The sequence below is a fragment of the Giraffa tippelskirchi genome, chromosome 3 (genome assembly GCF_054371585.1).
Source record: "Giraffa tippelskirchi isolate mGirTip1 chromosome 3, T2T-mGirTip1v1.2.pri, whole genome shotgun sequence".
NCBI classification, from domain to species: domain Eukaryota; kingdom Metazoa; phylum Chordata; class Mammalia; order Artiodactyla; family Giraffidae; genus Giraffa; species Giraffa tippelskirchi.
The window spans coordinates 175,063,964-175,089,171 of NC_137277.1; the positions used below are offsets into that span (position 1 = coordinate 175,063,964).

General features: G+C 41.0%; 1 long non-coding RNA gene across 1 annotated transcript; it reads left to right on the plus strand.

Annotated features, from left to right (window-relative positions):
• The first annotated feature begins 5,676 nt into the window (after positions 1-5,676).
• LOC145543572 (uncharacterized) lies at positions 5,677-23,744 on the plus strand. The gene is made up of 5 exons (XR_014080876.1): positions 5,677-5,701; positions 8,743-9,103; positions 12,931-13,082; positions 14,822-14,883; positions 21,795-23,744. It is a non-coding gene; the product is annotated as an uncharacterized LOC145543572 (long non-coding RNA).
• Positions 23,745-25,208: the final 1,464 nt, after the last annotated feature.

Sequence of the window (25,208 nt, forward strand, 5' to 3'; positions counted from 1 at the left end):
TCACAAACCTCAGTCTATAGTTCTTCAGGCACTCTGTCTATCAAATCTAATCCCTTGAATCTATTTGTCACTTATACTGTCTAACCGCAAAGGATTTGATTTAGGTCATACCTGAATGGTCTAGTGGTTTTCCCTACTTTCTTCAATGTAAGTCTGAATTTGGCAATAAGGAGTTCATGATCTGAGCCACAGTCAGCTCCCGGTCTTGTTTTTGCTGACCGTATACAGCTTCTCCATCTTCGGCCACAAAGAATATAATCAATCTGGTTTCGGTATTGCCCTTCTGGTGTTGTCCATGTGTAGAGTCGTCTCTTGTGTTGTTGGAAGAGGGTGTTTGCTATGACCAGTGCGTTCTCTTGGCAAAACTCTGTTAGCCTTTGCCCTGCTTCATTTTGGACTCCAAGACCAAATATGCCCATTATTTCAGGTATCTCTTGACTTCCAGTCCCCTATGTTGAAAAGAACATCTTTTTTTGTGTGTTGGTTCTAGAAGTTCCTGTAGATCATCACAGAACTGTTCAACTTCAGCTTTTTCGGCATTAGTGGTTGGGGAATAGACTTGGATTACTGTGATATTGAATGGTTTGCCTTGGAAACAAACAGAGATCATTCTGTCATTTTTGAGATTGCACCCAAGTACTGTATTATGGATTCTTTTGTTGACTCTGATGGCTACTCCATTTCTTCTAAGGGATTCTTGCCCACAGTAGTAGATACAATGGTCGTCTGAATTAAATTCTCCCTTTCCAGTCCATTGTAGTTCACTGATGCCTAAAGTGTTGATGTTCACTCTTGCTATCTCCTGTTTGACCACTTCCAATTTACCTTAATTCATGGACCTAACATTCCAGGTTTCTATGCAATTCCTATGCTGTTCTTTACATCATCGAATTTTTACTTCTATCATTAGTCACATCCACAACTGGGCATTGTTTTGCTTTGGCTCCATCTCTTCATTCTTTCTGGAGTTATTTCTCCACTCTTCTCCAGTATCATATTGGGCACCTACCGACTTAAGGAGTTCATGTTTCAGCGTCATATCTTTTTGCCTTTTCATACTGTTCATGGAGTTCTTAAGGTAAGAATACTGAAGTGCTTTGCCATTCCCTTTTCCAGTGGACCATGTTTTATCAGAACACTCCACCATGACATGTCTGTCTTGGGTGGCCCTACATTGCATGGCTCATAGTTTCATTGAGTTAGACAAGGCTGTGATTCATGTGATCAGTTTGGTTAGTTTTCTGATTATGGTTTTCATTCTGAAATGAATGAAACAGAAGCAGAAGATATTAAGAAGAGGTGGCAAGAATACACAGAAGAACTATACAAAAAAGATCTTCACGACCCAGATAACCATAATGGTCTGATCACTCGCCTAGAGCCAGACATCATGGAATGCAAAGCCAAGTGGGTCTTAGGAAGCATCACTATGAACAAAGCTAGTTGAGGTGATAGAATTCCTGTTGAGCTATTTCAAATCCTAAAAGATGATGTTGTGAAAGTGCTGCACTCAATATGCCAACAAATTTGGAAAACTCAGCAATGGCCACAGGACTGGAAAAGGTCAGTTTTCATTGCAATCTCAAAGAAAGGTGATGCAAAGAATGTTCAGCTACTACACAATTGCACTCATCTCACACACTAGCAAAGTAATGCTTAAAATTCTCCAAGCGAGGCTCCAACAGTATGTGAACCTTGAACTTCCAGATGTTCAAACTGGATTTAGAAAAGGCAGAGGAACCAGAGATCAAATTGCTAACATCTATTGGATCATAAAAAAAGTAAGATAGTTCCAGGAAAACATCTACTTCTGCTTTACTGACTACACCAAAGCCTTTGACTGTGTGGATCATAGCAAACTCTGGAAAATTCTTCAAGGGTTGGGAATACTAGACCACCTTACCTGCCTCCTGAGAAATCTGTATGCAGGTCAAGAAGCAACAGTTAGAACTTGTTTCCCTATCTACTTGTCTTGAAGGGATGGGCCAGATGCCATGATCTTAATTTTTTGAATGTTGAGTTGTTTTTTTTTTTTTAATAAATTTATTTATTTTAGTTAGGGGCTAATTACGTTACAATATTGTAGTAGTTTTTGCCATACATTGACATGAATCAGCCATGGGTTTACATGTGTTCCCCTTCCTGGACCCCCCTCCCACCTCCCTTCCCATCCCATCCCTCTGGGTCATCCCATTGCCCCAGTCCTGAGCATTTGTCTCATGCATCGAACATGGAATGGTGTTCTGTTTCACATATGATAATATACATGTTTCAATGCTATTCTCCCAGAATGTCTCACCCTCACCTTCTCCCTCAGAGTCCATAAGACTGTTCTATGCATCTGTGGTGAGTTTTAAGCCAGCTTTTCACTCTCCTCTTTCACTTTCATCAAGAGGCTCTTCAGTTCCTCTTTGCTTTCTGCCATAAGGGTAGTGTACTGTTAAAAAAAAAAAACTTGTCTTTTTATTGTTAAGTTGTGAGAGTTCAGAGAGCAGAAGTTTTAGATACTGGAAAAAATTATGCACTTTTTATTTTATGGTTTGAGCTTCTTGTGTTCTATATAAGCAATAATTGCCTAACCTAAGGTGGTAAGGATTTTTCTCCATTTTTTCCCCTACAAGTTGTAATGTTGTTGGTTTTATATTCAGGTTTATGATCCATTCAAGCTGAATTTTGTTTATGATTCTGGGTACAAGTCAAAGTTCATTATTTTTATATATGATATGAATAAATAAATATTGCAGCACTATTGAAGATACTTTCCATTTACTTTTGATTTACGTTGACATCTTTGTCAATAATCAATTGCCACATATATGTGAGTCTTTTTCTGGACTCTACTCTGTTTCACTGATGTCTAGGTCTCCTTGCACACTCATTTCACATTATCTTAATTATTGTAGCTCCTATAATAAATCTTAAAATTCAACAGTGTTGGGACTTCCCTGGTGGTCCAGTGGTTAAGACTTTGCCTTCCAATGCAGGGGATGTAGTTTCAATCCCTGGTTTGGGGAACTAAGATCCCACATGCCTTGAGACCAAAAAACCAAAACATAAAACAAGAAATATTGTAATAAATTCAATAAAGACTAAAAATGATCCACATCAAAAAAATCTTAGAAAAAAAATCCTAACAACCTAACTGAAGTAAGTATAAATAACATGATTAAAAAAAATTCAATAGTGTTATTTCTTCAAGTTTGTTTTGCTTTTCCAAAGTTGTTTTGTGTACTCTAGGTCCTTGGATTTTCCACATAAATTTTAGAATCAACTTCCTGTTTTTAAAAAGAATTTTTAAAAATTCAAAGTAAAAATAAAAAGAATTTTAGAATTTCTGTTTTTAAAAAGCCTGCTAAATTTTGCTCAGAATTGCATTGAACATATAGATAAGTTTGAGGAGAAATTAACAATATTGAGTTTTCTGATCTATGAACATATCCATGAACAGATAATTCTGTTTTTATTTTCGCTTGGCCACACCATATGGCTTGCAGGAATGAACAGATATCTTTGGAAGGCTCATTGCTATTCCCAGTTCTGATAAGTTTATCTCTCATGATTGATGATCAGTCAAAGGGTAATTCCCCTCTTCTTGCAAATATGGGTTTAGGAAAGGGTTTGTGACTCGATTCTGGCCCGTGAGGCTAGAGGGAAATAGTCTCTGAGAGTTCTGGGAAGTGTCTCTGTCCTAAGAAGACACAGGAAGAGAGGCCCCTTTCTTTCTCCGGATGTTGTGATGTCTAGATATGATGCCAGGAATCGCTGCGGTCATCTTATGAGGGGAACCAGAATGAGGCCAAACCGCCAACATGCAGAGGATGACGAAGGAAAAGACAGAAAGACCCTGGATCCTGACAACCACGCTAAGCCAGGCTCCAACCAACCTTGGAGCCAACAGGATGCTTCTTTATTAGGTGAGAAAAAGATCTTCAGGACAGTCAAGTCTATTTGCATTGGAGTTTTCTGTTATATGCGGTGGAAATTATCTAAAACCTTATCAAACTGCTAAAACACAGTCCTGGAAAATCTATAAGCTATAGATTTTTTCATTTAAAGAATTTGTTGGTTTATTTTTCCTAATCTTTATTTAAAACTTTTGTAATGCTTTCCATTACGCACTCACTATATGAATTCAGCCTCATTATAAAAGTACGAACAATATAAACAATATAAACCAACAAAGAGTCAGATGTTGGTGAAAATGTAAATTTATGCAACCTCTGTGGAAAACAGTATGGAAATTCCTTAGAAAAACTAAAAATAGAACTACCAGAGAATCCAGACATTCCACCCCTGGGTATAAATCTGGAAAAAATGAATACTTTAATTCTAAAAGATACGTGCACCCCAATGTTCATAGCAGCACCATTTACAACAGCCAAGACACGGAAGCAACAGAAGCATCCACAGACAGATGAATGGGTAAAGAAGACACGGTGCATATATACAATGGGATATTACTCAGCTGTAAAAAGAGTGAAATAATGCCACTTGCAGCAACATGGCGGAGAAGGCGATGGCACCCCACTCCAGTATTCTTGCCTGGAAAACCCCATGGACAGAGGAGCCTGGTAGGCTGCAGTCCACGGGGTCGCGAAGAGTCGGACACCACTGAGTGACTTCACTTTTTTCATTTTCGTTCACCAGAGAAGGAAACGGCAACGCACTCCAGTGTTCTTGCCTGGAGAATCCCAGGGACAGCGGAGCCTGGTGGGCTGCCGTCTCTGGGGTCGCACAGAGTCGGACACGACTGATGCGACTTAGCAGCAGCAGCAGCAACATGGACAGACTTAGAGATTATCATAAGTGAAGTAAGTCAGACAGAGAAAGACAAATATCATATGAGGTTACTATGTGTGGAACCTAAAGAAAAGTTATACAACGATACAAATGAACTTATTTTCAAAACAGAAACAGACTGATAGACAGAGGAAACAAATGTATGGTTACCGAAGGGGCAAGAGGTGGGCTATATTAGAAGTTTGGGGTTAACAGATATGCGCTACTATATGTAAAATAGATAAACAATGGTCCTACTATGTAGCACAGGGAACTCTATTCAATATCTTGTAATAACCTATAATGGGAAAGAATCTGAAAAAGAATATATATACGAAACTGAATCACTTTGCTGTACACCAGAAACTAAGACAGCATTGTAAACCAACTACACTTCAGTAAAAAAAAAGTCAAAGTTTCCTCTAGCTCTCCCTTCTCCCAGAGGTAACCTGATACCCTCACTGGAGAATAACCATTATTATCAGTTTGCTGTGTATCCTTCTGGATATTTTCCTATGAGTGAGAGTGACAAATATACATATTTTAAAAACATAGCTTATTTAAATATTTATAGGTACAGGTGACTGAATAAAATTTACAAGGAATTTTTTTTTTAATATAAGAACTTTTGTCACATGTATATTGAAAGGATTTTGAATATTTTTCCTTTTACAAGAAAAACATTATGTATTGAGATACATGTGTGAAAGTGAAAGTGTTAGTCACTCAGTTATGTCTGACTCTTTGTGACTGCATGGACTGTAACTCACCAGGCTCCTCTGTCCCTGGGATTTCCCAGGCAAGAATACTGGAGTGGGTTGCCATTTCCTCCTCCAGGGGATCTTCCCAACTAAGGGATCAAACCCAGATCTCCTACTTTGAAGGCAGATTCTTTACCATCTGAGTCACCAGAGACACCCGGGTAAGATACATATTATATGTTATATCTTAGAATCCAGTAGAAAGTCCTTGTAACCTTTAAAACAGATAAAAATGGAAATCTAAAAAGAAATGATGATGTCATTGAATATTGGTCCAGAGTAGTTATAAAATACACATATATTATTAATGGTATAGTTCCAGTCTCAACCAATTCTGTTAGAACTAGACTATTCTACCTGTCATATTCTTGCACCCTTTCCTCAATTACACTTTCTTCTACCCATTCTGTCTAGGGCTATGACTTTACATGAAAAGGGGCTGTTAGAAAGTGTTTAACCACCTTGAGTAATGTAAGTTATTGAGTCAAAACAGCCTGGATTAAAAATTCATAATTCCCCCCCCAAATTCCTACAGTCTCATTCCCTGAACTAATGTTAACAGTTTGATATGTAATTTTCTTTATCTTCTCTTATACTGCTGTGAGTGATTGTGTATTGTTGTTAAGTTGCTCAGTTGGGTCCCAGTCTGTGTGACCCCATGGACTGTAGCATGCCAGGCTTTCCTGTCCTTCACCATCTCCCGGAGTCAACTCAAATTCATGTACATTGAGTCTGTGTATGTATGTGTGTAAAATGGGGTCATGCATTACCATTTAATTTAGAATATGAGTTTGACTGTAATAAAGACCCAAAACAGTGGCTCACACGTAACAGAAGTTCATTTTAAAACTGTCCAGGTTTAAGATTAATAGTCTAGGAGATACAGACATTCTCCAGTGTCGGGGACCCTGGAGCCTCCTGGCTTGTAATGCTGAACTTCCTAGGTACTGTACTCATCTGTATGATTACTGTCACTTATTCACTCCAACCTAAGAAAGACATGAAAATCTAAGGCGAACACATTTCCTTTTCTAAAGAGAACAACCTTGAAGTTGCACGCATCTCATCAGCTCTCATGCTGACGTCCGTACTTCAATCACAAACCACGTCTGCGAGGGAGGCAGGAAGAAGCAGTCAGGAATGGAGGGATGCAGACAGCTTCCCAGCTGCCTCCCAAGGGGACAGAACCTCAGGCACCCTGAGCATCAGTGTGATCATGCCAGATCATTTTTATGAGCAGAGGCTGAGGCTGGAGGACTGCAAATTCTCTGATTAAAGAATGACACAAAAAGGGCAGAAACAGTAAAGGGAAGGATTGATAAACTAAAATTTAAAACTTCAGAACCATCAAAAATACCATATGCAAGTGAAAAGGCACATGGTATGCCATGAAAACTATTTGCAACATATGTAATAGGTCAATGCTTAGTAATCTCAATATATTAATAGCTCCTACACATATGGAAGAAATAAATAAACGCTCTAGTTGAAATGGGCAAAGGATATCAGTGACAACTCAAAAAAGGAGAAATATTGTAAGCAAATAAATATATGGGAAAAATCCTCCAAGCACTGTATATGGTTTTTAAAAATGCAAATTAAAACAGCAGTGGATTACCATTTATCAAACAGAGTCTTTGTGTTGAAACTTTATGTATGTTGAGTGTTCTGGGCTGGGAGAAGTGAGGGAGCTTTTGTGGCATTCTCATGCTCTGTTGGTTGAAATATAAATAAAATAACCTTTTGGGAGAGCCATCTGGCAATATGAATCAAAAATCTTTCAAAAAGGACAGACTCAGAAATTCTACATTAGAAACGTGTCCTGAGGAAATAACTGTGTTTTCTAATATTTAGGAGACTCAACACAGAATTGTTTATATAACATGGAAAAACCTGTAAATGACATAAATACCTCACAATAAGGGATTAGACATATAATTTAATATCTGTCCATACAACAGGTTACTCTGAAGCAATTAATACTTTTGTAAAAGTATATTTATCTTGAAAATGAATGATGATTATGACATATTTTTAAATAGGAAGTTATAAACAGTATGTTCAATATGGCCTCACTTTTATAAAAATAATGAGATGGATACACTCAGTTACAAGTCACAGAAAATTCAATTTAAACTGATTTCAACAAGCAAATTTATTGGTTCATCCAACTAGTGACTCCAGAAGTAAGACAGATTTGGGTGTTAGCTTAACTTAGCAGCTCAGAAAGCTCTTTGAAAACCTAATTTCGTTTTCTCTCCCTTTTTTAACCTCTGAAGCATCTACTTCACCCTAGAGCTGGTTTGTCTTGTGGAGGCAAGATGGCTGCCAATAGCTCCCAGGTTTCTGAGTCCAAACCCAGAGAAGGACTGAGTGACTGTCTCCCTTACCTCTGCCCCGCCCTTTAGCAGGAGTCCTAGGCTTCCCTCTGATTGGATCATCTTGATCACATGACTTTCCTTGTGGTCAGGGAAGAGCTTTGTATTGATGACTTAGGTCTGGGTTAGATGCTTGTCCTTAAAACACTGTGGCAAGAGCATGAGGTGATCATAATTTTGTTTAGTCGAATCAAGATCTACACGGGGGCTGAGTGTGGGCAAATCCCAGCAAAACTGTGTGAATGTTCCACAATGGTGCGGCATGGAATGGGTGTTGAGAAGCTCACCCTAAGATCCACCTAAACAGAAAAAAGTCTGGAAGGTTGTACACCGCAGGTTATCTTCAAGTGTCAGGAATATGGGGAATTAAAAGTCTTTCTTTTTAGGTTTGTCTGCATTTTTCATTTTTGAGAACAAGCATGCATGATTTGAATAAATTTTAAAAACGAAAGCTCTAAATATGAGGAAGAGTTGACACATAACACTTGCGATGCAATTAATTGCTCGAGAGATTTAAAGCAGACGTGTTGGCAAACAGGAACTATGAGTTTTCACAGTGGTACCAACTGTGTTTTGCAGAAGTTTCTAACTGTCTTTCTCTTGCCTCTGTTATGAAATTGTGGTCATTTCTGAAGGCGTAATCTGAGATCTTTGAAGGTTAGTCTGGTTTGAAACCACGGGTTCCAGTGGTTAGAATTTTTCCCTAATGTTAGGGTGGGAAACATTTTAGCTTTCTCTAGAGACATTTTCACTTGTCACCTTTAAACACTATGAAGGGGGTCCCAATACCATATGGGGTGCAGAGCGCATGTGTCTCTTTGCAGAGGAGCCTCTGTGCACCGAAGGGGAGGAGCTGGCCCTGTTCCCCTACTTCCTTCTTGGACAGAGGGTGCCGAGTGTTCCTTCAGGAAGTGGCCACCCTAGAGAGTCCCCAGTGTTCTCTGCACCCTGAATCACAGCGTGACACTAGCTGCAGACACCACGGAAGGGACCCCAGGTCTGAAGACTCAGGGTGCTGGGAGAAATTGAAGTGCAGTACGTCCCTGGCTTCACCTCTGTTAGACGCTGGGTATCGGGAGTTCTTCCTACAATTCATGAAGAAACTCCTGCTGCTCTTCCACATACTTCTTCCCAGAAAAAAGAACTTGTTCCACTGGCAGAAAAGACTTCCACTGGTGAAAGGAGGTAAGAAAATCTCATGGCAGCCTGGGCGTCCCATATCTCATTTCTATTTCTCTTTGAAATTGATTCTCAGCTCTGCGTTTTCAGAAACTTGATTTTATCTGATCCTGCACTTCTGAAATGATTCTCACTGCGATGGGAAGAAATGAACTGGCAATTCTGTGTCATGGTGAGAGCTGTACTTACCAAAAGGATCAAAATGCTCCTGTTTGAGAGGTCAAGGCACTCTGGTCTCAGTCGGAAAATACATGTGGGAGAGGAAATGAGGCCAGAGAGTGGATATTGGGTGGTCTGAAGGGAACATTCTGTGTTTCTCCTGGTAATGTCATCCACTCCCTCCCACAGGAATGGATTAAATAAGCGCCACTCAGGGAGGAACCTTGTTTGTCTTGTTCAGTATTGTAAGCACAGCATCTAGAACGATCGCAAATACTCAACACATCTATGATGAATGAATGGAAGGCCAGCTAGTTGAATGGATGAATCCTTATTAATTTCTAGCGGTGCTGCCTATGAGAATTTTCCCTGATGCTTCTGGGAAGATTAGACTCTTTCCTCTGGGTTTCCATGACACTTTGAATTGAAGTCCTTAACTCATAGTATTAAAACTATTTGCTTATGTATCTGCTTTCCTTAAAAGACTGTGAGCTCCACACACACAGGGATTCTGTCTTATTTTTCTTTTTTTAAAAATGGGATGTTGTTTTCTTTTCTTTTTAAATTAATTTCATTTATTTATTTACTATTTTTAGTTGCAATGGGTCTTTGTTTCTGCATATGGGCTTTCTCTAGTTACACTGAGCGGGGGCTACTCTTCCTTGTGGTACACAGGCTCTCATTGCGGTGGCTTCTTTTTTCGCAGAGCATGGGCTCTAGGCACATGGGCTTCAGTAGTTGAGGCTCACAGGCCCTAGAGTACAGTCTCAGAAGTTGTGGCTCACAAGCTTAATTGCCCTGTGATTCTGTCTTATTTTTCCAGATAGCTAACTATAAACATTTTACATAGTACTCTGGCACATGGTAGATACTTATTGAATACAATGATAATCCTGTGGCAGCCTTGTGAATATCTCAGCTTGTGGGAGATACTTGTTGAGTGGATCAGGATATTACATTAATCAAGGCCCCTTTGCTTCTTTGGTGTTGGCCTTTGCTTTTTGTTGCTTCCCAGGGAACAAGTATCCTTCTTCTTCTTTTTCAAAAATATTTATTTTTATTCATTTGGTTGCTCCAGGTCTTAGTTGTGGCATGGAACTCTTTGTTGTGGTGTATGGGATCTAGTCCTCAACCGGGAATCGAACCCGGTCACCCTGCATTGGGAGCAGAGTCTTAGCCACTGGATCACCAGGGAAGCCCCAAGGATCCTTTTATTTTCAGCTGTTATTACAGTATCCTCTCTGCTGAACCCACAAATACACTGAATGGTTTCTATGGTTTACGTTACCAGGATCAAATTAGTCACCTCCTGATGTTATACAAAGAGACACGTTAATCTTATCAGCAAGCCATCTCTGTGTCTTAGAATTTCCACAGTTTGTTGTGATCCACACAGTCAAAGGCTTTGGCATAGTCAATAAAGCAGAAGTAGATGTCTTTCTGGAACTCTCTTGCTTTTTTAATGATCCAACGGATGTTGGCTATTTGATCTCTGGTTCCTTTGCCTTTTTTCTAAATCCAGCTTGAACATATGGAAGTGCCCAGTTCACATACTGTTGAAGCCTGGCTTGGAGAATTTTGAGCGTTACTTTGCTAGCATGTGAGATGAGTGCAATTGTGTGGTAGTTTGAACATTCTTTGGCATTGCCTTTCTTTGGGATTGGAATGAAACCTGACCTTTTCCAGTCCTGTGGCCACTGCTGAGTTTTCCAAATTTGCTGGCATATTGAGTGCAGCACTTTAGGATTTGAAATGGCTCAATTGGAATTTCATCACCTCCACTAGCTTTGTTATAGTGAAGTGTTCCTAACGCACACTTGACTTCACATTCTAGGATGTCTGGTTCTAGGTGAATAATCACACCATCGTGGTTATCTGGGTCATTAAGATGTTTTTTGTATAGTTCTGTGTATTCTTGCCACCTCTTCTCAATATCTTCTGCTTCTGTTAGGTCCATACCATTTCTGTCCTTTATTGTGCCACCTTTGCATGAAATGTTCTCTTGGTATCTCTGATTTTCTTGAAGAGATCTCTACTCTTTCCCATTCTATTGTTTTCCTCTATTTCTTTGCATTGATCGCTGAGGAAGGCTTTCTTATCTCTCCTTGTTATTCTTTGGAACTCTGCATTCAAATGGGTATATCTTTCCTTTTCTCCTTTGCCTTTACCTTCTCTTCTTTTCTCATCTATTTGTAAGTCATTGTGGCTCATCTCTATTATCACCTATGATTCTCTGCTCTGGAGACTGCACTTCCTCCTGTAGGTACACTTGCCTTCTGACCAGGTCACATTTCCTTGGGGACCAGGTGGGGATTTACATGGCATCACTGGTAACTCTGAAAAAAGCAAGTAGTCATATGTGGGCATCAGTCCTGGATCATCCAGAAATAATATTCATTGTTTTGAGGCCAGGAATCTAGAAAGTCAAGACCTAAATTAAGTGGCAAACACACATTTGCGAGCAGGGCAGGCCGATAGTCTGAAACAAGGTAAATACTCAAGTAGGGTAAAATTGGCAATAACCAGAAAATGGTCATGGAGCTAGATGCTTTGGCAGAGTTTGCTACAGCAGCACACACTCACAAGGACCCTATAGATAGGTTCCTGGAGCCCATGGACATGGATAGTTTAAGTGGCCGAGGAGGTGGTAAAAGGGAAGGTCGGAAATGTAGAGTTATCTTTGAGGGTTCTTTGAGTACTGGTGCAAGGCTGACTAGACCAGAGTGACACAACTGTGCATTTATTGGGAAGAACCAGTTGTATGTATTCATCTCAGCCATTGTATTCTTATTTAAGGCCCCCCCTCACCTCCCAGGGCTTCCCTGGTAGCTCAGGTGGTAAAGAATCCACCTGCAATGTGGGAGACCTGGGTTCGATCCCTGGGTTGGGAAGATCCCCTGGAGAAGGAAATGGCTTCCAACTCCAGTAGTCTGGCCTGAAGAATCGCACGTAGAGTCTATGGGATTGCAAAGAGTCGGACACAGCTGAGCGACTTACACTTTCACCTCACCTCCCAGGAGGCCTTGCATCCTGCACTTGTATTCATCCAGTTGTGTTGTACACAGAGAATCCCTGTGATGACTGCTCCTTGTTCCTTGAGGAGGTAGCTTCTCCGTGTCAGCATCCTGAAGGTTTGGAAATCCTCTTAGTTATTTGAGCCAAACTCTAAAGCTGGCCAGTATCTAGATCTAGCTAACCGTACCGTTCATGTGTTTCCTAAACCAGATACTTTCCTGACTGATTCTTCTTCTGTATCATCTATAAGTCTGTCTTTATCAGGTTTGCCCTCACCTCCTGTCCACAGTGCCAGCCTGTTTTTGTTTTTGTTTTTTTTTTGAGCAGTTGTAGTTTCCTAGAGGCCTTCTGTGGGCTTCCCAGGTGGCACTAGTGATAAAGACCCACCTGCCAATGCAGGAGATGCAGGAGACATGGGTTTGATCCCTGGGTTGGGAAGATCCCCTGAAGCAGGGCATGGCATGGCAACACACTCCAATATCCTTGCCTGGAGAATTCCATGGACAGAGGAGCCCGGCGGGCTACGGTCCATAGGGTTGCAAAGAGTTGGATATGACTGAAGCGACTTAGCATGCACGCACACATTGAAGGATTCTTTACAGCTTTCTGTTTTTCTCAAACAAGCTTATTAAAGGTTTTGATGCCCTTGCTTTTTCTAGGAGGTTTTCCTTGCTAGCCCCATGTCTGTACTGCCAGGGATTCATCTCAACATCTCCTACCCTGATTTTTCATGCAAGACAAGAAAGAATACCTTCTCTAGAACCTCCTTTTGGGAAAAGGAGAAAGGAACTCACCTGTCTTTATTTTAAAGGTTTGTGGTTTCAGATATATTCTTCAATGTAAAATATTTGAAACGTCGATGTTTTTGCCATCTTTCTCATAAATGATACCAAGTTCTCAGAACAGGGAAACAGTTAAGACATTCCATGAATTTTCACTTTCAATTATTAGATTTGTTTAAAATCTTATAGTTAATACAGTTTCAGGTCTAGAGAGTTGATTTTGAGTGACATGTATAATATGAATGGCGCAAAGATATCTGATAAAGATAAGAATACTGGGACTTCCCTTCTGGTCCAGTAGTTAAGGCTCCAGGCTTCCACTGCAGGGGGCACTGGTTCAGTCCCTGATCAGAGAAGTAAGATCTCACATGTCTTAAATAATTTTTTTTTTAAATAAGAACTACTTTAACCCAGTAATGTGTATTATATGTAGATTTCAAAACCTAAGGAGTTCTTTTTCCACAAAACCAATCACCCTGTACAATAAAAGTTTAGTAAGACTAGTTAAAATTCAATTGTACTTTAATTTGGGATAATTAAATCCAATCTGACAGAAAGTTTACGATCATCCCCAAGGCCTAATCAGAGAGAGAAAACCACAGCATTTCATGAAAGCTGCTGATTGCAACTTTGCCAAGATTGTACTGATAAAACATCCAGTTCACTGCTAAAGCCAGGCGTGGTCGTCTGAGACAGAAAGAGTGTGTTTATTGCTTAGGATGGGTCATTTATTGTTACTGTGCAAAGAAAGGAAACCATAGACTATGGAGTGGAGGATTGCCTGCTAGCAAACACAAAATTCACCATTGTGGCTGTTATATGTTATTTTATAAGCTTTAATAATGTTAAAGTCATATACAGGTAAGTTAACTTGAAACTAGCTTAATAATTGCAACAATGTAACAATAAAATCACCACAATATTGTAAAGTAATTAGCCTCCAATTAAAATAAATAAATTAGTTTAAAAAATTAAAAAGATAGCTTTAGCATATTTCAAAAGTAAATGCTCCAAGGTGAATTCTTGTTATTAATAGAAACTGATAGACCAAGGACAAAAATTCTTTCAGATTCTGAGAAGTAGTATTGAGAATCATTTTCTCAGCAGTATTTAGATTGCTGCTTGCTTTTTGTGGTTTATAGACATCGTACTGACCTTTGGCATCCGGAGAAACAGGCAGGAAAGGAGAAAGGCCAATTATTTACTACCTGCCAGAAGATTCAGGATTGTGTAAATGCCCTAATCCCAGAGCCTTGGCCTGTGTTGGTTTCTGAATATCTGCAGCTCTTGATCTATGCATATAGGCAATTGGAATTCACCAACCTATTGAGTAACTGTTCATCTCTACCAGTTTTGTTCCTTGGCTAGTCCCATGTCAATGCAGAGAGCTCCATCCAAGTAGAATCGAATGCCTGTTTTATTTTAACCAGTGTACCTTAATTTCATATACATTCATTACTTAAGTTTCTATGATTTATGAAAATGCTATTTTCATATGACACCATTATAGTTACCATTGCATAATCTTTTTCTGAAATTCTGGAATGACCCCCATGCTTTATTTATGTTTTCATAGTTCATAGATGTACGTAGTACAATGAGATCTGTCATTAATTTGTGTCCTCTTTGTTCATACAGGTATCATCATTACTGTAATAAGTTGGATCACACGCATCTATCATTATCTAAGTTATAAAATGAAAGACATTTATCACCATTTTTATGAGCAACCTTTCCAATACTTCTTGAATATTTATTTATATTCCAGGTCTGGAGATTTGTTTCAACCTGAGCTTGTGAATGGGCTGCCTGGTGTTTCAAAATCTCAAGGTATTCAATAAAGATGTGAGCACAGAATTTTTTTACTATTATTAAAGTACAGTAGATTTACAATGTTGTGTTAGTTCTAAGTGACCAGCAAAGTGATTCAGTTATATATGTATATGTGTATGTGTGTGTGTGTATACTTTTTCAAATTCTTTTCCATAATAGTCTATTGTAAGATATTGAATATAGTTCCCTGTGCTATACACTAGGTCCTTGTGCCTTATCTATTTTATATATAGCTGTGTGTATCTGTTAATCCCAGACTCCTAATTTATCCCCTTCCTTTGCTCTCCCCTTGGGTAACCACAAGTTTGTTTCCTATGTCTGTGAATCTGTTTATGTTTTATAAATAAGTTCGTTTGTATCATTTCTTTTTAGATTCTACATAGAAGGAATATCATACGATATTTGTTTTTCTCTGACTTACTTCACTTAATATGATAATCTCCAGGTCCACCCATGTTACCATAAATGGCAGTATTTCATTATTTTTTATGGATGAGTAATATTCCCTTGTAGATATATACCACACCTTCTTCATCCATTCATCTGTCACTGGACATTAGGTTGCATCCATGTCTAGGCTATTGTAAATAGTGCTTCAGTGAACATTGGATACATGGATTAATATTATTTTGAATTATAGTAAGTATTTTCCAGATATATGCTCAGGAGTGGGATTGGTGGATCTTATGGCAACTCTAGAGTTTTAAGGAACCTCCACAGTGTTCTCCCTGGAGAGGGAAATGGCAACCCACTCCAGTACTCTTGCCTAGAGACTTCCGTGGACAGAGGAGTCTGGTGGGCTGCTGTCCATGGGGTCACACAGAGTTGGACACGACTGAAGTGACTTAGCATGCATGCATGCATTGGAGAAGGAAATGGCAACCCACTCCAGTATTCTTGCCTGGAGAATCCCAGGGACAGAGGAGCCTGGTGGGCTGCTGTCTATGGGGTCGCACAGTGTTGGACACGACTGAAGCATCTTAGCAGCAGCAGCATAGTGTTCTCCAGGCTTCCCTCATAGATCAGTTGGTAAAGAATCCACCTGCAACACAGGAGACCCAGGTTTGATTCCGGGGGTGAGAAGAGCCCCCGGAGAAGGAAATGGCAACCCACTACAGTGTTCTTGCCTGGAGAATCCCATGGACAGAGGAGGCTGGTGGGCTACAGTCCATGGGATCGCAAGAGTCAGGCACGACTTAGCAACTAAACCAGCACCATACTGTTCTCCATTGTGCCTGCACCAGTCTGCAGCCCTTTTCTTCACATCCTTTCCAGCATTTGTTATGTATAGACTTTTTGATGATGGTTGTTCTGACTTGTGTGAGGCAAATCATTGTGGTTTTGATTTGCATTTCTTTAGTAATTAGTGATGCTGAGCATCTTTTCATGTACCTGTTGACCATCTGTGTGTCTTTGAAAAAAATGTCTGTTTAGTTCTTCTGCTCATTTTTGATTGGCTTGTTTATTTGTTTTATACTGAGCTGTATGATCTGTTTGTATATTTTGGAAATTAAGCCCTTATCTGTCACATGGTTTGCAAATATTTTCTCCCAGTTTTTAGGTTGTCTTTTTGTTTTATTTATGGTTTTCTCTGATGGCAAAAGCATATAAGCGTGATTGTGTCATTAGCTTATTATTTAAAAAAAAATTTGGAGAGGAGGCTGTGCAGTGCAGTTTGTAGGGTCTTAGTTCCCTTACCAGGGATCATCTCATGCCCTCTGCTGTGGAATTCTGGAGTCCTAAGCATTGGACCCCCATGAAATTCCCTCATTTGTTTATTTTTGCTTTTATTTCTTTTGCTTTGGGAGAGCAGCCTAAGAAAGTATTGCTGTGACTCTTCTAGAGGTTTTATGGTGTCATTACTTATATTTAAGTCTGCAAGCCACCTTGTGTATGGTGTGAAGGAGGTTTCTCCTTTCATTGATTTACATGCAGCAGTTCAGCTTTCCCAAAGTCACTTGCCCAAGAAACTGTCTTTTCTCTTGCCTCCTTTGTTAAAGATTAATTGACAGTAGGTGTGTGGTGCATGTCATTTTTTAAGAAGTGTTTTTGAGCATTAAGGAAAGGTCATGTTTCTATTAAAGCAAGGTCTCTAGATTAAGAAATCTTAGCAGTGCTTAGAAGAATGTCTGTAGATCAAAGTTTTGATCAGAAAAAAATTGGGGAAGGAAGCTGGAGGATTTCCTTTTTTATTAAAAAAAAAAGTTGGGAGGGCAGGTTAACAAAAGTTAACTGTGTGGGAAAGCACTCATTAGAAAAATATGTGATTCTTCTGTCTTTAGAAGTCACAAGATATACCTTCATGGCTTTATGATTTCACCCAGTTCCCCGTGTCACCTCTGGGAGCCATTACCAGATGGTGAACACTCACAGCTAATACTAAGTGCTTATTCTTGATGTCAAGTGCCCGGTGTTCAGTAAATACGGCTGCCACCCTTCCTTCCTGTCCACTTGAAGAAGAAAAACAGGGGCGATCACAGAAGGTTCACAGACTGAAGTGATTTTTAAAGTACCAAAGAAGTAAGGCTGTAATTAGAGCAAAGGGGAAGACATGTTTAAAGAGAAGGTTTATTGTGGGAGAGGAGGTCTCACCATTTGGGAAGGTTTTGGGAGCCATTCTGGAAGCATCCACTTTTTCTCATTGGCCTTCTGTCAGCAGCCATTAGCTGCTGAGATCATTCCTGAAGTTTGTTTTCAGCTAACGAGGCCTTCTCCTTGGCAATAAGTCTGACACTGGCACTAGTCTTGGCAGACACTGCCTGACTGACAGCGGGCACCCAGGAAGGAAAGCCTGTCTCCCTCTCAGAGAGCGGAGACTTTTCCTCCTTCAGAAATTCCCAGGTGCAGGTTCTGGGTTGGGCAGGGAGGTGAGTCTAGCTGGACCCAAGAGAAGCTGTCCTCAGCTTCCTGAAAGTAAGTAAGTTCCGGCTTCTCGATGCCACCATTGCCCACGTTTTGGCGGAGAACCACAGACAGGCAGAGGAGTGGGAGAGCTCTCTGATGGAGACAAGGGAGGGTTTCAGGCACCCTGAATGGGGACTATGGGCCTAGGGAGGTGGGAGGTGTCCAGCGGGAAGTGGGGCGTCCTATGCAATCGGTTGTTATTGTTGTCGTTTATAGTCACACAGTCATGTCCAACTCTTTGTGACCCCATGGACTGTAGCCCGCCAGGCTCCTCTGTCCATGAGATTTCTCAGGCAAGGATACTGGATGGGTTGCCATTTCCTAGTCCAGGGGATCTTCCCAACCCGGGGATTGAACCCACTTCTCCTGCATTGGCAGGCAGATTCTTTACTACTGAGCTACCAGGGAAGCACCCATGTGATCAGTTAGGGGTGCATATTTGACTTCTGCTTGGTCCTAAGTTGGAAGCAGGGACAAAAATTAGAGAAGTTGGCAGCTCTTAACCAAGTCTGGCTGTTTGGATTTCATAGAAGTTGCTGATTGGCTTCCTGTATTGTCGGAGACAACCATCCAACTTCCCCCAAGTCTGACGTGCCACAGGCAGGCCGACTTCCCAGTCCAGTTTCCGTAGATAAAGGCTTGGTTTGGGGGCAGGGTGCTGCAGGTGGTAGGTGAGAGCTGTGTTTATATATATGGTCTGGCTACATCCGTTTGTGGATTTAGTCTCTTGCTGAGGGCAGCATGTTGCCCTCAGGGGTTGGTCCTGAGCAGGGCTTTTAGGACAAGACCCAGGTGCTTCGCTGGTCCTGAATGGACCCACTCCAGCCCTTGCACACATCTGTTTCCTACAGGATTTGGGTAGGGAGGGGTGACGGCTGATTCTGATTGTTTTTTTCAGGACAGTTCTGGACATAACGTAATTCTTTGCAGAAGTCTCTTAGCTTCAGTGTCTTATTTCAAAACTGAAGCCGAAGTAGCATTTTGGGCTAGAGGGAAACAGTTATTCCCCATTTTAGAACTCCAGAAGGAAAAGACTTTAAGAACTGTCATTAAGTGGAGGTTGTATGTAGAGATGAGGGTTGATTATATGGGTTTGGTAGCTGTAGGTCCTTGATATGCAAATATACCTCCAAGAAGGAAATATGAATCTGGAGACTGGGAGATTCTTTCTGGCTGCATGATCCTGAATAAATTGCTGGTCTTCTTGAAGTCTCGTAAATAAATTAAAGCCAATATTATTGCCCTTGCTGATTTTGCAGAGTTGCAACTCTCCTGGAGATTTCATGTGTTTAAAGAGTATTCGAAGCCCTTTGCTATGGTTGTACTGTCTTCACTGAGCACATTTCTGCCTTGCAAGCTGCCTGCTCTGCAGAGTGAGTGAGCGTTAGTGAGCATTAGTTGCTCAGTCATGTCCAACTCTTTGCAACTCCATGGACTGTAGACTGCTAAGTTCATGGAAATTCTCCAGGCAGGAATACTGGCGTGGGTTGCTACTTCCTTCTCCAGGGGATCTTCCCAACCCAGGGATCAAACCCAGGTCTCATTCATTGCAGACAGATTCTTTACTGTCTGAACTACCAGGGAAGCCCCCTGCTCAGCAGTTCAGTTCAGTTCAGTTCAGTTCAGTCACTCAGTCATGTCTGACTCTTTGCAACCCCATGAACCACAGCACACCAGGCCTCCCTGTCCATCACCAACTCCTGGAGTTAACCCAAACTCACGTCCATTGAGTCAGTGATGCCATCCAACCATTTCATCCTGTCATCCCTTCTTCTCCTGCCCTCAAACTTTCCCAGCATCAGGGTCTTTTCAAATGAGTCAGCTCTTCGCATCATGTGGCCAAAGTATTGGAGTTTCAGCTTCAGTCCCTCCAATGAACCCCCAGGACAGATTTCCTTTAGGATGGACTGGTTGGATCTCCTTGCAGTCCAAGGGACTCTCAAGAGTCTTCTCCAACACCACAGTTCAAAAGCATCAGTTCTTCTGCGCTCAGCTTTCTTTATAGTCCAACTCTCACATCCGTACATGACTACAGGAAGAACCATAGCCTTGACTAGATAGACCATTTTTGGTAAGGTAATGTCTCTGCTTTTTAATATACTATCTAGGTTGGTCATAACTTTTCTTCCAAGGGGTAAGCGTCTTTTAATTTCATGGCTGAAATCACCATCTGCAGTGATTTTGGAGCCCAGAAAAATAAAGCCACTGTTTCCCCATCTATTTGCCATGAAGTGATGAGACCGGACGCCATGATCTTAGTTTTCTGAATGTTGAGCTTTAAGCCAACTTCTTCAGTCTCCTCTTTCACTTTCATCAAGACGCTCTTTAGAGTTCCTATCAAATACTGCTCTGTAAGCAGAAGTGGGCATATCTTATTGGCTTCCAACTTGGGGCAAGTGCTGCTCTTAATTTTAATCATGCCAGCCTCCTTATTGCCTACAAAATGAATCTGAACTCTTAGAATGGTATCAAGGCCCTTCAAATCTAGTCCTAGCTTTAGTCTGTCTGTAGTCCTCTCAGCAAGCCTTCAGTCCCCCTAAAGTGATCAGAAGTTGAGTCTCAGGTCTTGGGATGGGGCCTGGCAAGGCAAGGCAGACCTGTCCTAGAGAGCCAGGGTTTCTATTCAAGTTAGTGAGATGGAGAATAAGATGAGAATGTTCTAGGGGTAGAGGTGGGACAGTCTTGTACTGAAGAATAAAGTACAAATCCAGATACTCCAGGGCCCTTGAGGATGTGCATGAGGTTGACTCTGTGCCTGTAGAGAGAAAGGATGCAGAGCTTGGTGATGCTGCCTGGCTGTGATTTAAGGAACCCAGGACCAGAGAAGCAAAGTGAGTTCAGCATCCAAAGTCATATTCCTCGCTGGCAGCAAATCTAGGCTTAGAGCTCAGTTCGTGTGATCCCCCCAGTCTAGGGGGAGAGCGTTCCCTCTCCAGGGTCTTCACACAGTCACTTTGGGGGCTCTCCGTTTCTCTGGTGGTGCTGCGTGCTCTGGGAGCGAGGGATTAAGGAGGAGACTTTTAATGCAGGCAGCTGTGCATTTTCCAGTTTATTATTGACAGGTTCTAGGGTAAGCTTTCAGTGGAAAAAGCTGCAGCTAAAAGAAAGCCTGACAATGACCGTTACAATTTCCAGTCCTCTCTGATGAGCTGGAGAATCCAGAGAATAAAAGCCTGGAGTTCAACAGCGTGACAGTGGCACAAAAATCCATCAAAACAGGGCAAATTCTCCACAAATGATGACAACACAGTATGTAGGAAAAAACTTACCCTTCAGCAAGGGATTTCATGAGGAGCTTTGGCATTGGCAATTCTCAGGAAGTCACCTAGCTGTGACTTGCCATTGTCTGCATTGTGACTTGCCCTTTAGGAAACCAATAGCATTTACTGTGCCTCTTCAGGGTCCATTTTATATATTTTGCTCTCTAGGAGCCAGAGTAAAGGAATAGAAACCTATTTAAACTAGCTCAACTAATCCAGGGGTGTGTGATATTTTTAGAACCCAAGGCAGAAAATGCAAGGCATCTTCATGGAATCAGAAACCCAGGTTGCTCTCTGTCTTGCAAGGGCTTTTGTGGTTCACTTTGCTCCTCTCCAACCTCTCTCTGTCTCTCTCTTCCTCTTGTCCACACTCCAACATGAGTGACAGGTCAATTACATGACATCACACTTGGAATACATTCTCTGAGCATCCTTGGGTTGGATTTTTAAGAGACAGACTCTGATAGACTCAGCACCATCTGCAAAACAACTTTCCCTGAGACAGATACTCCATCACTCCCAGTCCAATCAACTGTGATGGAGGAGAGGGAGGTCTGGAGGAAGTGAGACAGCAGATGACGTCTCTCCTTTTTTGGTCCATGTCAATACTCTTGAACATTGTCATCACCTATAGCGAAAAATGGGCAGCCTGTTCCTTGGGACTGTATGCAAGGTCAGAGAGTCAGAAAACCACACAAGAAACTTTAACACAGATTCATTCTTTCTTATTCTTTTCTCCTGCAGGAGGCAGGTTGCCCTGAAGACCATGAACTTGTCTTCTGAGCACTGCAACATGTCAGATTGGCTGAGGCTGGAAGCAACCGTGAAGGCCTCTGTGTACGTGGTGGCTTTCTCCTTTGCCATGTTCATCACGGTCATCATTATTGCCATCGTATCACAGAATTCAAAACTGAGGAAAGAGGTTCGATACATCCTCCTCTGTCACCACCTGCTGTGCATTTCCTCCTACTGCGGCCTGGGGGTGGTTTTCCAAGGGATGCGAGCCTTCCTCGCCAACAGCCCCGTCCTAGTGTGCTGGGTGGTGTTTGGGGCACAGCTGAGTGTTGGAGAAGGGATCCTCTTCACTCTGGCCTTGATGGCTGCCCACATGTACCTGCTGATCTGCTGGCCTTTGACATCCGTGTCTTTTGTAGATTCCATTAAGTATAGGATTCTGGCTGGGACTTGGCTCTTTATTATACTGAAGAATGCTTGCCTCTTCCTCATGGAGGGCACTGGCCCTACTCAGATTGCTCTTTTAAAATCTGAACCCCTTTGCCCAGTGGTCTTGAATGGCATTCCTGCCAGAGTCATTGGCATGGTTTTCCTTTTCCTTCTTCTGTCTATCATTCTTGTAAGTTACTCCCTGATATACAAAGAAGGGAAACGGGCTGGCCATTTTAATAGGTCAAATATCAAAGCAAGGAAAACAGTCCTTATTCATTTAGTGCAATTGGGCTTGCATGTAATACCAACTGTGTTATTCATTGGTCTGGGAAAGATGTGTGGAGTATTTTTCTTTGCTTTAAATCTGGTGCTTTTTGGTGTCTTTGCCTTTGCCCAGTGTTTTAACCCTCTGATCTATGGGCTCTGGAATAGAGAGTTGCAAAGCAGATTATACCACTGGATGTGCTGTCAACTGTGGTGTGGTCACTGTGATGTGACTAGCAGAGTGTCAGTTTAAATAAAAATTCAGCCATTTTGAATCAATAATGCTAGTCCTAATGGACCACCAGCTAGGGTTGAGCATTTGCTGTTCCCTCAACCTAAAGTTGATGCCTTGATTAGATTTTGAGAGTAGTATGAGTAAATCAAAGTTAGCCATCTGACTTACAAACTTCGACTACTGGGTCCACTGAATTGGACTCAGAGAAATCATTTTATGTCTTTAATTCTATACCCAGATTAGCATTTTGGGTAGCATGCCTCATTGTGTTTCAGGAGTTGAGCAGTTTTTTGTGAATGCACTTGTTTTTAGAAACTCAGAAACAGACCATGGTTGATAGGGAGAGAAGTTTGGCTGTTTCACTTATGTTAAGTAGGGGTAGGTTTGGCTACATGCAGTTAACAAGTCAGCAACACAATGACAGTGATTTAAAAAAGTTAGAGGTTGATTTTTTTTCTTATGTAAAAGAACTCAAGCTACACAATCCAGGCCTATGTGGTAACTGTAGGCCACAGAGGTGATTCACTTCTACTCTGCCATGATTAGTGTACTACCTCATGACCCAGAATGACTGTTAGTGCTCCTGTCATCACATTCACACTCCAGCCAATAGGAAGGAGGAAGGGGCAAAGAAGTCTCTGTACCTTCCTTCTAAAGACACTTTTCAGAAGTTACAAAACACTTTTTCATACATCTAACTGGCAAAATTTTAGTCATTTGGCTATGACCTAGCTTTAAGGGAGAGTAGCAGTGTAGCAGTGTTCTCAGTTAAAAGTTGGGTTTCTTAATACTAAGAAAATAAGTAAGAGTAGATATTGGATAACAAAATTATTTCAGGGACCATTTTTCTCTTGACCAAGTAAAATACAAAGAAAGACAATGGATGGATTATGATCAGCACAAAAATATACTCTACCTTTTAAAATGATATGTAGATACAGAGTTATTTGTTCTGGATCCCAGAAAACTTTAATTGTATTATGTCAAAGAGAATGGCATCAATAAAGAGATCACTGAACTGGTTTAAACATGGGAAGTCATAATTTAAGTCTAAGTAAGTTTGGGGCCATAGTATGAAATAACCTCTTTCACAGAAGTCTCCATATGATATTTCTTTAGATAAAACACCCATTTCTGGATCAGTCAGGATTCAGTCCTAGAAACAGGAATCATTACCATAAGTATATTGCCCTATAAAGATTTAATACAGGAACTGGATGCATACAAATCACTGAAAAGGCTAAGGAGTGGAAATCAGGGGACAACATTTGTGGATGTCAAGAGCAAACCAATGCAGCTGTAACCTGGAGGTCAGGCAGGTGCTTCTACCACTACCTGCCCACCTTCCCTCTGTCTCCTCATGTTACTCATGACTGTGTGACTTTGTTTGGGGGAGAAACAGGAAGATGGCCTCCTCCTCCTCCATCTTCCAAATCTCATGTGATTGCCTCTAACTGGTAGAACTTAACTGGCACCCAGACTCTAAAAACAAAGGAGTCTGGGAAATGTAGTTCCTAGTTTCACAGAATTGGCAGTACAGAAAGGTACCCTGAAAGATGTATAAATGAGGATTGAATGATCCAAATCGTGGGATCCACCATTAAGATATTTATATTTTCAGGTAACAAAACAACAAGGACAACAGATGCCATGTATTGAGCAATTCTTATGATCCTGATATTATTATGTAAGCTCTTCTATATACACTATGTCAAGTCCTCCCAACAATTTTATTATGTAGAGATTATTATTCCTGATTTACAAATGAGAAAAACTGAGGCTTATAAAGGTCTTACAGGAGCTTAGGAGGTCAGGACCATCCCTTTAAATTTCCATACACATGACTTAACTCAAGGTGATCATTTCATCACTGTTGAGAGCTGGACCTGTTGCTTGGGAAACTGGGGCCTTGGTTCTCCACTTTGCTTTGGGTGTGGACAGCTGGCTTGTGGAACAGAGCTCCTTTTTACAGATTGCTTTGACTACACTCTACATGCTTAGGCCTCCCTTGGTTTCAGGTCCTAGCGGTTTCTGAATCATGTCTGGACTCCATTTTGGCTTCCAGTTCTTCTTTTGTCCTCTCTGGGTATTCATTCTAAGTTTTCCTTCTTCCTCTAAGAATAGCTCTGAGACTTCAAAGCACCACCTTCTCTTTTGCTTGTGCAATTCTCTCCCCAGGACAGACGCAAGTCTCTTACCTTTGTCTCCCAGCACCCAGTATAGAGCCTGATAGATGGCAGATCTCAACAAATGATAAACTAGACTCATCAGTCAGTATGACATGCCCTTGTACAAACTCTCTCCCCACAAAAACCAAGTTGTTTCTTTGTTTTTATTGAAATATTAAACAATCTGAGAGCAGAAAGAGGAAGAAAAACAAAAAATTGTCCAGGCTTAACTTAATTGTAAGACCTTAATCTAATACTCACAATTCAGTTTAACCTCAGAACTTTTAAAATTCTGTTTTCTAATATCAAAAGGTAACTTCTACT